The sequence below is a fragment of the Phascolarctos cinereus genome, unplaced genomic scaffold (assembly GCF_003287225.1).
Source record: "Phascolarctos cinereus isolate Bilbo 61053 unplaced genomic scaffold, phaCin_HiC Scaffold_2;HRSCAF=192, whole genome shotgun sequence".
Taxonomy (NCBI): domain Eukaryota; kingdom Metazoa; phylum Chordata; class Mammalia; order Diprotodontia; family Phascolarctidae; genus Phascolarctos; species Phascolarctos cinereus.
This window is the reverse complement of record NW_027555625.1, coordinates 100,204,169-100,221,616: the sequence shown is the minus strand read 5'-3', so window position 1 is coordinate 100,221,616 and position 17,448 is coordinate 100,204,169. Positions and strand designations below refer to the sequence as shown.

Genomic DNA, 17,448 nt, shown 5'->3' with positions numbered 1-17,448 from the left:
AAATACAACACAACAGCATAGAAATTAAGTCAATAATCAATAAATATTTATTAAGTATCCATTATTTGCCAGCTACTGTACTGAGCACTATGATAGGAATAAAAAAAAAATCTCTGCCTCAATGTGCTTAGAATCTAACAGAGGAAGACAACATAGAAAAGGAAGCTGAAGAACAAGGGGAATGGGGTCTAGGTGCAGATACCAAACCCAGGGACAAGGAGGAGAAATCAGAAAACTCTCAAAGTTCAGCCAGGTAAGAAATGAGATCTGTAAGCTGAGCTTCTTCGTTGAATGGAGATTTTAGAGTTCATGTTCCTACCCTCCATCGGAGAGTGGTGACGAGGTGGAGTACCAAGGCTTATGGAATGATGATTTCCCAATAATGAGTTTCCTGGAGGATATTAGGGGAATCCAATATTCCTGCAGCCAGGTGAGAAATGATGAAAACCTAAGAAATTATAATGTGTGGCTTATTTAAAGTGAATTTAAATATTTGTGATTTGGATGCATCACATGATGTTACAATATTTACATATTGGTTTGAAAATTCTGAGTCCCAGAAAGCAAATCTTTATATTAATTTGGCTTAGTAGAATTAGTGAAGAAAGAATATAAGGATGCGTTTGTCTGATCACCACAATACAATCCACAGGACATAGTATTGCTTCTTGGTTTTTTTTTTTTTTTATAGAGATTAAACAGCAGACAAGATGATACAAAGGATCAATCAGGCTCTGAAACTTACAGGCTAATACTTAGGAGATAAGGATATTCATTTGAATCCTGAAATAGACAAAGATGTCTGGTATCTTTTAGAAATAACTGCCTATGGAATTGATGAAAAAAATATAAAGGAAGGTAGACTAACTGTACTAGCTTTCAAACTACAAATCAGCAATCATCAAAACTTTTTGCTACTTGATAAGAAATAGAGTGGTGGATCAGTGGAATAGATTAGTTACACAAACCACAGTAGTGAATGACTATAGTTATCTACTGTTTGATAAATCCAAAGACTCAAGCTTCTGGGATAAGAACTCATCATTTCACAAAAACTGCTGGGAAAACTGAAAAATAATATGGCAGAAACTAGGCATGGACCCATGTCTTACACTGTATACCAACATAAGGTCAAAATTGGTACATGACTTAGACATAAATGGTAATATCATAAGCAAATTAGGAGAGCAAGGAATGATATAACTGGGAAATCTATGGAGAAGGGAAGAATTTATGGTGAACAAAAGATAGAGAACATTATGTAATACAAAATGGATAATTTTGATTACATTAAACTAAAACATTTTCTGCAAAAACAAAGCCAACACAACAAAGGTTAGAAGGAAAGCAGAAAGCTGGGAAAGACTTTTTACAATAAATTTTTTGGACAAAGGCCTTATTTCTCAAATATGTAGAGAACTGAGTCAAATTTATAAGAATACAAATCATTCCCCAATTGATAAATGGTCAAAGGATATAAACAGGAAGTTTTTAGAGGGAGAAATTAAAGCTATGTAGAGTCATGAAAAAATACTCTAAATCACTATTTATTAGAGAAATGCTAATTAAAACAGCACTGAGGTACCACCTCTCATCTATTAGATTGGCTAATATGACAGAAAAGGGAAATGATAAACACTGGAGAAGATATGGGATAATTGAGATACTAATGACTTTTGGTAGAGTTGTGAACTGATCCAGCCCTTCTGGAGAGCAATTTGGAACTATGCCCAAAGGGCCATCAAACTGTGCAATTCCTTTGATCCATCTATACAACTAGTAGGTCATTATCCCAAAAAGAGATCATAAAAAAGTGAGAAAAAACATGTATGTACAAAAATATTTATAGAAGTTCTTTTTGTGGTGGCCAAAAATTGCAAATTGGGAGGATGCCCAACAGTTAGGGAATGGATGAGCAAGCTGTGGTACATGAATGTAACGGAGTACTGTTGTGCTTTAAAAAATAGTGATCAGGTGGATTTCAGAGATAACCTGGAAAGACTTACACAAACAGACCAGGTGAAGTGAGCAGAACTAGGAGAACATTGTACATAGTAACAACAACATTATGTGATGATCAACTTTGATAGACTTAGCTGTTCTAAGTCATATAATGTTCTTAGGCGATTCCAAAAGACTCATGACAGAAAATGCTATCCACATTCAGAGAAAAGTATGGAGTCAGAATGCAGAATCGAAGCATACTATTTTTCATTCTTTTTGTGTGTGTGTGTATTTTCCATTTTGTTCTGTTTCTTATTTCACAGCATGATTAATATTGAAATATGTTGACATGATTGCACATCTGTAACCTATATCAGATTGCTTGCCATCCTGGGGAGGTGATGGTAAGGAGGGAGGGAGAAAAATTTTGGAACTCAAAATCTTTTAAAAAATGAATGTTGAAAACCAGATTTAAACACAATTGGGAAAATGCTATTTATGAAAAAAGAAAGAAATATCAACCCATGGCTTATAGTCCCTAGATATTTTGAAATATACCAAGGGTGAACACTAATTGGTAAATGTATAATTAGTGTTTGCAAAAATTTTGCATATAATGTCTCTTTTGAACTTCACAACAATTTTGTGAGGAACTAGGATTAGTATCTTCATTTTACAGAAAATTGAGGCTCTGAGGAACTAATTTGCTCCTGGTCATATAACTAGAAAATAGTGAAAATGGTATTTGAATTCCAGGTGTTCCTGAGAATGAGTTTGGGTGCCATCCACTACATTACACCAAATAAGGCTAGATACAGATAACACATCTTATTAGCATCCTTTTTGTATCAATGGCTACACTTAATGGCCATATTGAGAAGACTGAAATAAGTCTTAAATTCTTCATGTATTGAGTTCTTACCTGCTCATCTCCATGAAGCAATCCTGGAGATCACAGATGGCTTTTGTGCTTGCAGAAAGGATACGTTACTAATAATGCTTCAAATTTATGGAGTATTTTAAGGTCTACAACACCCTCTACATACATTATCTAATTCAACAACAGTCCCATGAGATAGAGAATGCAAGGTTTGTTTATTTGCATTTTGTAGGTGATAAAATAGGTTTGAAAAGTAAAACATCTTGGTCAAGGTCATGGAGCCAGTACACGAAATTTGTTTGGAAAGAAATCACATTCCAAACCTAAGGCTCTTTTACACTGCTGATTTATTGACTCTCTCAAATTATCTCAAAGTTTTAGGATTTTTGAGTCAATTGATTGACAAAAAAAATATGTCACATTCTTATATATAATTGAAAAAATGCTTTCCATTTAGGAATATAAAGCCCTTAGTTTTCCAAACCCTATTGGTGTTTAATAAAAAAGTTTTTTGGCATGTGCATTTGAGGAATTCAAAGTATTTTACTGTCAATTCCCATAAAGTCAAATCTTATTACAGTAAGGTCCAAGTTATTGCCTGGCCTCTTTGCTTATTATTTTTGAATTGCATTATATAATATCAGATTTTGCTAGGGAAAAAAATATTTCAATAGTTGCCCTGAGAATAGAACTTTTTCCTGATACGTTGAGATTTGATGTGAGTGTCTTTCATTTTGTAGTTGAGAAAGATATTGAAGCATATAGCAGTCAAATAAGCTTCTTCCTTGTCTCTGAATCCTTCAATGAATAAATACGTAATTTGTAATACATAATTTTATAGAGAAAGGCACTATTCCTTTGGGACTGAAATACTGGGTTTAGAGCTAGAAAGATCTGGGTTCAAATCTTACCTCTGATAATTACTAGCTATATGACCCTGAGCAATTCATTGACCCTTTCTCCGTTTCAAGCAACTTTCTGGGACTGACAGACCAACTCAGTTGGAGGAAGTGCCAACACCAGTTGTTTCCTAGCAGAAGAAATCACAGAATCTTTGCATAACCATGACATTTTATTCTTGCGTGTTTGTTAACTGTTTCTATCTTATTTTTTTAAATAAGCAGCCATTAATTACAGAGCTATATATTCAGCACATTTTATACACATATTCACATATACGGTAAATATACATACATACATACATACATATATGTTTACATACATGTGTGTTTCATCTACAGACAGGCTAGTTCCAAAAAGACATATTCTATACATGAAGTTTTCAGTCAAGTAGTCTGTCAACAAGTATTTATAAAATGCTTACTACATGTCAGGCACTGTACACTGTCAACATCAAAAATCACAAGCTCCTAAAAAAAGAGACTAAGATGACTTATCCTTTCAGAAAAATAAGCTGGAGATGAACAGTTAACTCTCACTGTGTCTTTGATTTTTTTTGGAGCCAGCCAGAGGTCATCTACTTGATAGAGTTTACTTTAGGGTTTACAAAGGCTTTTCTATTTGATCTCCATTTAATGATGAAGAGTGACTGACATCAATCAGGTAACCCATTACACTCACAACCATCTTGCAAAGAGTTGATTTTTCCTCTTTTGTAGGTGAGTAAAAACATTCAAAGAAGATTAATAACTTGTTCAGGATAATGTTTGAAGTAGCATTCAAACCCAGGTCTTCTCAATTCTAAGCCCAACTCCTTATTTAAAATTGAAACTGATTTTCAAAGTGCAATTTAAGGCATAAAATTACTACACAAAGTGTAATACACAGGATACTAGTTGAACTATTGTAAACATATTTGCTGTTCTAATGTTAAATGATTGGTGATTGAACCTCAGTTTCCTCATCTCTAAAAGGAGATAATAAGGATTTCTGTGAAAATCAAATGTGATATTTATAATACACTTGGCACAGTGCTTGGCACAAAGAAGATTCTATATAAATACTAGCTATTTGATGGTGATGATGACAATGTTGATGATGATGATGATGATGATGATGAATGGCAAAGGTCAGGAGTATTCTTGTAAGCATGAAGTTTCTTTAAGTGCTCCCGTACTGCCAGAAGTCCCTAGCAAACAGTTTCTATGGTGGGAGGGCAGTTGTATTTATTTTTATTTAGGTTGGTCACATAGTGAGGTCTCTGTACAATGTATGTTATAATGCTGAATGTGTTCTGTATAACTCCATCTTAGACTTTCTCCACTGTCTTTTCATGGAGTTGTGACCACTTTTATTGCATAATTTCATGCAGATACACTGAAGATTTTGCTTCAACTCCTTTGCAAGAAACTTCTTGTTCTTGAATGTCTGAAAAGAAATCATAGTGAGGAAATTACCACTAGGCCTGTACCACAAACAGTGGAATGAACAAAAGAGGGAATATTTCTGTTTATGTCAATTCATGGCATAGCTCTCATCTGAAAGATGTTCAACATGTCATCTCTTGTAAAACCTTCTTTATTTTTTTTAAAGCTAAGTCAATCAAAGTTGGTCATCACGCAATGTTACTGTTACTGTGTATAATGTTCTCCTGGTTCTGCTCACTTCACTCAGCATGAATTCATATAGGTCTTTCCAGGTTTTTCTGAAGTCTGCCTACTCATAATTTTTTTTTTTGGCGAGGTAATGGGATTAAGTGACTTGCCAGGGTCACACAGCTAGTAAGTATCAAGTGTCTGAGTCCAGATTTGAACTGAGGTCCTCCTGACTCCAGGGATGGTGCTCTATTGCATCACCTAGATGTCCCTTCATCATTTCTTAAGAAACAATATTATTCCATTACATTAATATACCACAACTACTTCAGCCATTCCCCAATTTATGGACAACCCCTTAATTTCCAATTCTTGGCCACCACAAAAGAGCTTTTGTTAATATTTTGTGCATGTGGGTACTTTTCCCCTTTGTATTATCTCTTTGGCATATAGGCTTAGCGCAGTATTCCCACATCAAAAGATATGTACAGTTTGATCTCCTTTGGGCATAGTTCCAAATTGCTCTCCAGAATGGTTGGATCAGTTCAGACTCCACCAACAATGCATTAGTACTCCAATTTTCCCATATCTTCTCCAACATTTATCATGTTCTTGCTTTGTCATGTTAGCCAATCTGATCATGTGATGTGGTATCTCAGAGTTAGTTTAATTTGCATTTCTCTAATTATTAGTGATTTAGAACTTTTTTTTTCATATGACTAGAGGTAGCTTTAATATCTTTATCTGAAAACTGCCTGTTCATATCATTTGACCATTTATAAATTTGTGAATGACATTTTATAAATTTAATAATATATACCATATATAAATATATATATGTTATATATATACATACATACATACATATATACACATATATATATATATATATATATATATATGTATGTATGTATGTGTATTTAGATATGAGGACTTTATCAGAGAAATTGGCTGTAAAAATTGTTTCCCAGCTTTCTGATTCCCTTCTAATCTTGGTTGCATTGGCTTTGTTTGTACAAAACTTTTTAATTTAATGTAATCAAAATTATTCATTTTGTATTTTATAACATTCTCTATCTCTTGTTTGGTCACAAATTCTTATATTCTTTATAGATCTGATGGGTAAATTATTCCTTACTCTTTTAACTTACTGATATTATCAGTATTCATATCTAAATTGTGTACCCTTTTTGACTTTACCTTGGTATACTGTGTAAGATGTTGGGCCATGCCTGCTTTCTTCCATACTATTTTCCAGTTGTCCCAGCAGTTTTTGTCAAATAGTGAGTCCTTATCCTAGAAACTACAATCTTTGGATTTATCAAACAGTAGATTATTATAATCATTGACTATTGTGTCTTGTGTACCTAACGTATTCCCCTGATCCACCATTCTTTTTCTTAACCAGTACCCAGTAATTTTGATGATTGCTCCTTTATATTACAGTTTTATATTTGGTATGGCTAGGCCACCTTACCTTGAATTTCTTTTCATTAATTTCCATGATATTCTGGTTCTTTTGTTCTTCTGGATGAGTTTTATTATTATTTTTTCTAGCTCCATAAGATAATTTTTGGGAAGTTTAATTGTATAGCACTGAATAAGTAAATAAATTAATTTATTATATATATATATGGTAGAATTGTCATTTTTATTGTATTATCTCAGCCTACTGATGAGCAACTGACATTTGTTTAATTATTTTAATCTGACTTTATTTGTGTGAAAAGTGTTTTGTAACTGTGTTTATATAATTCTTGTGTTTGTCTTGGCAGGTAGACTCCTAAATGTTTTATATTCTACACAGCAAGTTTAAATGGAATTTCTGTTTCTATCTCTTGCTCCTGGCCCTTGTTAGCAATATATAAAAATTCTCATGATCTCTGTGGGTTTGTTTTATATTCTACAACTTTAGTAAAATTGTTAATTATTTCAAGTAGTGTTTTAATTGATTCTCTAGAATTCTCTATGTATCTCATCATATCATCTGCAAAGAGTGATATCTTTGTTTCTGCATTGCCTGTTCTAATTCCTCCATTTTTTTCTTCTCTTACTGCTAAAGCTAACATTTCAAAAACAATAGTGAATAATAGCATTGATAATGAACATCCTTGTTTAACCCTGATCTTATGGGAAATGTTTCTTACTTATCCCCATTGCATATAATGCTTGCTGATGTTTTTAGGTAGATGCTACTTCTAAGGAAAATTCCATTTATTCCTATACTCTCTAGCATTTTTAATAGGAATAGGTGTTGTATTTTGTCCAAGCTTTTTCTACATCTATTGAGATAATCATATGATTTCTCTTAGTTCTGTTATTGATATGGTCAATTATGTTGGCAATTTTTAAAATAATAAACCAGCCTAATATTTCTGGTATAAATGATACCTCCTCATAGTGTTTTGTCCTCCTGAAAAAATTGCTGTGATCCCTTTGCTAATCTTTTATTTAAAAATTTTCATCAATATTCATTAGGGAAATTGGTCTATTATTTTCTTTCTATTTTTGGCTCTTATGATTTAGGCATCACCACTATATTTATGTCATAAAAAGAATTTAGTAGGACTCCTTCTTTGCCTATTTTCCCAAATAGTTTAATTGTATTAGAAGTAATTGTTCTTCAAATGTTTGCTAAAATTCACTGGAAATTCGTGTGGCCCTAGGGAGTTTTTCTTAGGGAGTTCATTGATGGCTTTTTCAATTTCTTATTTCTGAAATGGGGTTTTTAAAGTGTTTTATTTCCTCTTACGTCAATCTGAGAAATTTATATTTTTGTGAATATTCATCCATTTCACTTAGATTTTCAAATTTATTGTCTTACTGTTGGGCAAAATAGCTCTAATTATTGTCTTAGCTTTGACATCATTGGTGATGAATTCACATTAATTTTTTGATATTGGTAATTTGGTTTTGTTCTATTTAATTAAATTAACAGAAGGTTTATTTATTTTATTGTTTTTTATAAAACTGGCTCTTTTATTAGTTCAATAGTTTTCTTAATTTTGGTTTTATTAATCTCTCCTTTTATTTTCAGAATTTCTAATTTGGTATTTATTTGGGTATTTTTAATTTGTTCTTTTTCTAACTTTTGTTTAATTGAATGCCCAATTTATTGATCACCTCTTCCTTTATTTTATTTATGTAAACATTTAGAGATATACAATTTCCTCTAAGAACTGATTTGGCTGTATACCATTAGTTGTGATATTTTGTCTCATTTTCGTCATTATCTTTAATGAAGTTATTGATTGATTCTATGATTTGCTGCCTGTCCCACTCATTCTTTAGGCTTAGATTATTTAGTTTCCCGTTAATTTTTAGTCTATTTTTTTGTGGCCCTGTATTACATGTAATTCTTACTGCATCATGATCTGAAAGGGATGTATTTGATATTTATGCCTTTCTCCATTCGATTGTGGTTTTTTTATCCTAATATTTGATCATGTTTAACTTTTTAAAAATTCCATTCACCTCCTCATGTTCTTTCTTCTTGCTTATTTTGTGGACAGATTCATCTAGCTTTGAGTGGCAGAGGTTGATGTCCCTCACTGGTAAAGGTTTACAATGTATTTCTTCCTGCAACACACTTAACTTCTCCTCTAAGAATCCAAATGCTACATCACCTAGTGCATACATGTTTCATATTGTTATTACTTCTTTGTCTATGGTACCTTTTAGTAAGACATAGTTTCCTCCCTTTTCTATTTTAATCAGATCTATATTTGCTTTTGCTTTGTCTGAGAAAAGGATTACTACCCTTTTTTTTTCTTCAGCTGAAACTGAATATATTCTGCTCTAGTTCTTTTTTACCTTTGCCCAATATCTTTCTACTTTAAATGTGTTGCTTGTAAACAACATATTATAACTTTATTGTTTTTTAACTACTCTGCTGTCCTTTTGTGTTTTATGGGAGAGTTCATCCCATTTACATTCACTCTTATGATTATTAACTGTGTATTTCTCTCTATCCTATTCCTCTCTCCCATTAATACTTTTCTGTCTCCTTTCACCCTTTTCCTCCTCACCATTGTTTTTCTTCTGATCTCTGATTCTTTCAGTCTACCCTTCCATCATCCTCCCACCCTTTTCTTTCCCTTTTTCCCTTCTACTGCCCATCCTTTTATCTCCTTTTCCCTTTTCTTTCCCCTTTCTCCTCCTAATTCCCTGTAGGTTAAGACAGATTTCTATAACCAACTGTTTATGCATGTTATTCCATCTTTGAGCCAATTAAAATATGAGTAAGATTCAAACAATGTTCACCCCCCCATCCTCTAAACAATAGGTCTTTTTGCCTCTTCTTGTGATATAATTTACCTTATTTTGTTTCCCCTTTCCCCTTCTGCCAATAAAATAATTTTTCTACCTTTAATTAATTTCTTTATCAATGCATCAAAGTTAAGTTATATCCACATCCTTTCTGTATGTATACTCCTTCTAACTCATAATGAAGATACAGTTCTCAAGAGTTACAAATATCACTTTCCCATGTACAAATGTAGACAGTTTTACCTCACTGAATTGCATGTATTTTTTCTTCCTTTTTACCTGTTTGTGCTTCTCTTGAGTCTTATATTTAAAGACAAAATTTTCTTTCCAGCCCTGGTCTTTTCATCAGGAATGATAGAAAGTTTATTTTTTAATTGTGTGTCCATGTTTTCATTTGAAATATTGTGCTTAGTTTTGCTGGCTAGTTGAATCTTGGTTGTAATCCAAGCTCCTTTGCTTTCTGGAATATTATATTCCAAGCCTTCTTATTTTTTTAATGTAGAAGCTGCTAGGTCCTACTTAATTCTGACTTTGGTTCCATGATATTTTATTTGTTTCTTTCTGGCTGCTTGCAGTAGTCTCTTCTTCACCTGACACTTCTGGAATTTAGCTATAATATTCCTTGGAGTTTTCATTTTTGGATCTGTTCCTAGAGGTGCTCAGGGGATTATTTCAATTATTATTTTACCCTCTAGTTCTAGGATATCAGGGCAGTATTCCTTGACAATTTCTTGAAAGATGCTTTGCAGGATCTGTTTTTCATCATGGCTTTCAGGTAGTCCAATAATTCTTACATTATCTCTCCTGGATGTGTGTTTCAGATCACTTGTTTTTCTAATCAGTTATTTTGCATTTTATTCTATTTTTTTCCCTTTCTTTTGATTTTGTTTGCCTGACTCTTGATGTCTCATGGAGTCATTAGGTTCTACTTGATCAATTATAATTTTTAAGGAATTATTTTCTTCAGTTAGTTTTTTTTTGCCTCCTTTTCCACTTTGCAAATTCTACTTTTTAGGGAGTTGCTTTCTTCAGTGGATTTTTCCTAATGTGGCCAACTTCATTTTTAAGGAATTGTTTTCTTCAGTCAATTTTTGTCCTTCCTCTTGACTCTGTCTTGCATACCTCTCATTTCTTTTTCCCAGTTTTTCTTCTACCTCTCTTATTTGACTTTTAAAATCCTTTTTGAGCTCTTCTAAGAAAGCCTTTTGGGCTTGAAATCAACTCATATTCCACTTTTAGGTTTCAGATGTTGGTATGTTGAAAATGTTGTCTTCTGAGATTTTGTTTTGACCTTCCCTGTCACCATATTAATTTTCTATGGTCAGTGTTCTGTTTTACTTCTTGCTCATTTTTGGGCTTCATTTGTGGCTTTTGAAGTTGAGTTTTCTTCTGGAGCGCAGAGGGCAGTCTCCCAACTTTCTTATACTGTGGACTAGGGGCCTGGTCACTAGCTTTGTTTTCTTGGGCCTCAGGTGCTGGTTGCTGGAGACTGTTGGGATCTGGCAGCTTACCTGATGCTGAGTTGGGAAACCAGTGGTGGTGTCTGGACTGTGCTGAGGCAAGATGGGGTATTTCTGCATATTCTTTGAGGAGGGGGAGTTACACTGGAGAATGTAGTGGTTCTCAGAACTGTAGTGTGCTGATTTCCCTGACCATGCTAAGGTACATGGGGGTGCTGGTGTTGGCATTTGCCACTGGGGCTCAGGATCTCCCACTGGTTTAATGAACTGGGGCTTGCTGCCGTCTTGTTGGGGTACTTCCTGTCTTGGATCTGTGGCCCCCTTTTACCTAAGTGATATAGACCTTTCTTGATGATTCTCCAAATCTCCAGTCTAAAGATTGCTCTACCCTCTCTTTCTACTGGCTCCATTGTTCCAGCATTTCTTCTGGGGGACTAATTTATGGGTGTTTGGAGGTGTATATGGGAGAACTACAGGGATTTACTGCTTACTCCACCATCTTGACTTTCAGAAGTCCCTATAAAGCAGTTTCAAATATATATATATATGTGTATATATATATATATATATATATATATATATATATATATATATATATGTTATACCAAGGAATGAAAAAGCAGAAAGAAGAACAGCAGTATAATATTACTAATGAACTCTGAGATGCAAAGGAAATAAAGTGATGGCAAAGAGATTATAGCAATATATCCAAAATATACAATAGAACTAAATTGAATTTGCATTGGAAATGCAAGAATAGTTCCACATTAGAAAATAAATTGAATAATAAATCACACTAATTATAAAAACAAATAAAATCATATGATTTTAGCAATAGATGTAGAGCAAGCCAGTTAAAGATGCAGAATTCATTTATAATTAATGTAAACTCTTTAACCATATGTATGAAATAAGTGTTTCATAACATGACCAAAAACTTTACGTGAAATTAAGGGAAGTGATTATATATAATAAAGAAATACTGAAAAATTTCTTTAGCAAATAATAAGTAGAATACACACACACACACACACACACACACAATTTTTTTGGATGGCTATGGGGAGCCCAAGAAATGTGAATTATTGGAATAAACATTACCATACTGCATATAAGGTTGCCTTTATTCTTGTGTGCCATTCTGGTTGACTTAGAAAATGAGAAATAATCACCAATAATTTAGTATTATTAATAATATGTATTAGAAAAATAGAAAGATAAATACAAAGAGAATATTAAAAAATAAAGACAAAATGCATTGAAAATGTTGGAAGTGACCTGCCAAGATATATATGACATGACATACCTTTCAAATGAATAAATAAAATTAAAAAAAGTATAAATTTATTAAATATTTAATTGCAGGGCCATACCAATACAATCAAAATAGGATAAACCTTTTCCCCTGCTGATTTGATACTGTAACAATCAAATTACAGAAAGGATCATGATATATAACTATAGCGAATATTTACAAAGTCTGTATAGAAGAAGAAAATGTCAAAATATTAGGGGAATGTTTTCCACTGAGCGGCCACTCAACCATTGAAGGCCTTCTTCCCTTTCCCAAAATCACAAATGAAATGCTAATATTGTCTATCACTTAGTCTATACCCTCATTAGACCATATTCTTTGAGTATTATACATTTCTACAATGATATCTTTTACTTTTATTTTTATTCTGTTACTCATTTGTTATATGTTAAAATTGCTTACAACCTTTCCTTCTGTATGCAATTCATTTTTAATTCATGCAGTGACACTGTCAAATGCTAGTATTAAAAAGTTGAGCCAAGTTTTTTTTTTTTTTTAAATTTAAGCCTTTGTTTCTGGGAATATTTGAAGCCATTGAAGGAGGTTTATAATTTTCTAAAGACTATTCCAATAATTCTCCTTCTCCTCTTTAAGCTTGGGTCCAAATTAAAGTTCACTTTTGTAGTCACTTATATATACACCTGGGGAATGCTTTCTTTGAAGAGAAATGTTAAGGCAGCATTTTGTTCTATTTGAACAAATTTTATTTTGTTTTTCATAATAAACTTTCATATTCTCCAGTGGTGCTTTTCCACCTCCCACTGGTCTCAACAGGTAGAGACCCCAGGAAGAAGTTAATATGTCTCTTGTTGGAATTCCAGGGGGCATTATTTGAGATGTGTCTTTCTAAAGGTATTACCTCATAAGCCCTTAGGAGTGTTCTTCTCCATACCCAAAATATCAGTTTATATCTATTAATCAGCCACATTCAATTAATATTTAGAAAGAAATATTTACTAAGGTGTTATAGTAAGGAAATTTGGAATAAAACAATCCCCCCAAAACTTTCACAAATAGATTAATTCGAGGAATGGTTGGCTCATGCTTAAAGCATATATAGCAAAAGTAGTTACTCAGCTTGTGAAGCCTCTTTGCCAAGCCTTCAAGATGTTCTGCTTAGGAATGACACTTATTCTGGGCTCCTTGTAGAGTCCTAAAGTGGCCTTTTCTTGGTATGTACCATTGGTCCCTAGCAGCTAATGTAGGCATTGCTGCCAATCATGGCTATTCCTGGGATGCTACTAGGAGAGTGATGAGAAGTCTCATGAACAAATCTTCACAGTTCACAAAGTTGTTCTATGTTGTAGAGAGGACATGCTATATCTATTCCTCTTCCCCTTCCCCAAGTATTTCCTTCTCAGGTAGTTGACTGAAAAAATGTTTTCTATGCTTCCACACACTTGAATGAAAGCTAGGCACAGAAATGGCTTGCCATTTCATGGAAGAGTCACAAAGCTTGACATGTCATGCATTGTGTTAATGCCTTTGATTAATTAATTGATTTAGTAAAGGCATTCTTACATGACAAAAGTAGAAAAATTGGAATATGTTGATAATAACTTAATTTAGTTGACTAATTGATTGACTCAATTATCATAAAATTTTTAAAAAGTCAAGCTAAGGTACATACTGTTAGTCAAATCAGTTTATTAGCAGTGATGTATATAACTGTTAACACAGTGGGTCACAGTGGCCAACCCAGTAAGGTCAGGAAATCCAATGATAAAGGGGGGGGAGCTTAGTGAAAAACAGGAAATAAGGGTATCTTGTAGAACATTGCAATTGGCTATATGAAGAAAAGTGGGTTGGCCTTCAGGTGTGGCCAATCATGCCCCTTTCTGACAATTAAGGAACATTAATTGCTTTGTAAGACACAATCTCCCTCTTGTAATTTTTTCTAGGGGATCAGTACCACCAGGCTTGCTGTCTTCTGTGAGGAGATCAAATCTCTAATAACTGCATAAAGACAGGCAGGGACAGATGACATATCTTTTGGGGGATGTCACCATGACAAGCTGGTTGGGGCTTACAGACAACAAGCAGATGTCCCAGGGGCTGATAATGTGAGTGAAAAGAGCATTCCCTTTTAATTATAGCTTTAAATTAACTTGGAATGAAAACTGCAATCCTGAGATTAACTCAAGAATAGAGAAATGTAGCTTAAGCCATCATAGAAAATGGGACAGCAATGCAGAATAAGGTCAATTAAAGAGCAAAAAACAATTATTGAATGATATTGAATGATTTTAATTTCCTCATAAAACAAACTAGAATACTGATATTGTATGACAAGAAGATTGGACAAACACAAATTTAACTAGTATAAGACCTAACTTATGCTGATATATAAAAAAAAGTAACAGAATGGAATATACAAGCCACAAGCCAATTCCTGACTTCAATTCCTGTCAAAATTATAAGAATAATTTTGCAGTAAAACATTTAAAGAGATGTGTTCTTGGTGATTAATACAGTTCTATGTATTTAGAACTACTTGGATAGCTTGAACAAAACAACAAACAGAATCACATACCTTCAGAGTTGGACTGAGCCTCAGAGGCCATCCAGTCCAGGGGCCACCAAACTATGGCCTAAAGGCAAAATCTTGGTACACTTTCTATTGTTACAATATAAGTATAGGTTTCATATTTTAAAATAAAATAAAACGTTATTGTTGCCCAACTCTTACCTGAATAATAATGCTAACTCCATCATTTCTAAAAATTCTAGTCACTAAGATTTTGCCTTAAGATGTCCAGTGAGGAGGACAGATTCTCCAAGGCACCCCATACTACTTTTGCCTGATTCTATTTTCTTCTACTTTTGCCATTTTGGGTCAAGAACAAAAAATTCTAGTCCCTCTTCTAACTTGAATGACTTTTAAATAAAAAAAGAATTTGGATAAAAGTGCATTTATTTCAGGTGGACAATTTAGATAGATAGATAGATAGATAGATAGATAGATAGATAGACAGACAGATAGACATACATGTACATATATACATACATCCATATGCATATACATATATATGGTATATATAAATACAGACACACATGTACATATATAGACACACGTGTGTCTATATACGTACACATGTGTGTCTATATATGTATATATATATATACACACACACACATACATATATATGACAATTACATACCTCAAAACACCACTAAAAACATTGTCATATTGGTACTTCATTAGTATACAAAGGTCCTTTCTTCTGACATACAGGAAACTACTAGAATATAAAACTACATGCAATATAATTCAGAATTGCATTTTAGTGTTGATTTGTTTAACAATTTTCAGGCATTATATATTGTGGAAGATTTAACTAGGAGTATATTAGGGCTTTTTATTGTGGAGAAGAAAAAAAACCACCATATATTTTTTTCTGTTTTGACATGAGCAAATGAGGCTGTAATTTCTGTGTGAATTCATTAGTCATATATACTTCCCATTATTTCAGTTTACTCTTGCCCTAGCCCCACAGAGAAAATAAATCACTTTGTCTTTTTGTTGTAACAAAGAACTGAAAATAAAGTGAGTGCCCATCACTTAGGGAATTTAAAAATTACAAAGTAAAATGTTTTGCACAAACAAAACTAATGCAGCGAAATGTGGAAGGAATACAGTAAACTGGGGGGGGGGTATCAACAAGTTTTTGTTTTGTTTTCCTGATAAAGGCTTCATTTCTCAAATATATATAGATATATATATAGATATCATATATATCTATATATATCTATATATAGATATATATAGATATATATAGATATATATATAGATATATATGTATGTATATCTATATATGTATGTATGTATCTATATCTATATCTATATCTATATCTATATCTATATCTATATCTATATCTATATCTATATCTATATCTATATCTATCTATCTATCTATCTATCTATCTATCTATCTATCTATCTATCTATCTATATATATATCTTAACCAAGTTTGGGGAGAGAGAGAGAGAGAGCCATTCCCCAGTTGATAAATGGTCAACAGTTATGAATAGTCAGTTTTCAGAAGAAGAAATCAAAGTTATCAATAGTCACATTAAATTACCTAAATCACTTATAATTTGAGAAATGCATATTTAAAAATATTCTGAGATATCAATTCAAATCTGTCAAATTGGATAACATGACAGAAAAGTAAAATGACAAGTGCTGAACGTGACATAGAAAAATTGAGACACTAATGTACTGGTGGAGTTGTGAACCATTTTGGAGAGCAATGTGGATCTATGCCAAAGGCCTATATAACTTGGTCTTTGACCAAGCAATACTACTGCTAAGTCTGTATTCCAAAGAGATCAAAGAAAAAATGAAAGGGACCTATATGTACAAAAATATTTATAGCAGCTATTTTTGTGTTGGCAAATAATTGTAAATTGAGGGGATGCTCATTAATTCAGAAATGGCTGAACAAGTTGTGTTATATGATTGTGATGAGATACTATTGTGGTATAAGAAATAAGAAGTAGGATGGTTTCAGAGAAACCTGGAAAGATTAATATGAACTGATGTTGAGTGAAGTGAGCAGAACCAAGAGAATGTTGTACATAGTACCAACAATATTGTAAGGGTGATCAATTCTGAAAGATTTAGCTACTCTGATCAAGAAAGTGATCAAAGACAATTCCAAAACCCTATGATGAAATATGTTTTCCACCTCCAGAGAGAAAATTGATGAATTTAAAGTGTAGATTGAAATAAATTTCTTTTAAATACCTTTGTTCTTATTATTTTATTGTTTGTGTTTTCTTTTGTAATGTGGCTAATGTGGACATGTTTTGCATGACCTCACATGTATAATCAAAATGAAATTGCTTGCCTTCTTAAGGAGGGGGGAAGTGGAGGAAGGACAGTAAGATTTTGGAACTCAAAAGTATAAAAAAGATTGTTAAAAAATTTCAAGTGTAATTGAGAATTATCTAAATAAATACATACAAACATAATTAAAAATAAATATTGTTATTTCTACTTCAACAATATATATCTTGTTATATCCCTTCTTTCTCTTCATACAGCTACAATAGTTCAGGTCCTCATCATCCTTTGACTA

The 17,448-nt window shown here is 32.9% G+C and overlaps 1 pseudogene; it reads left to right on the top strand.

The window, feature by feature from the left end:
- LOC110215095 (zinc finger protein 410 pseudogene) overlaps positions 1 to 17,448 on the top strand; it is a 32,560-nt pseudogene that overhangs the window by 12,852 nt on the left and 2,260 nt on the right.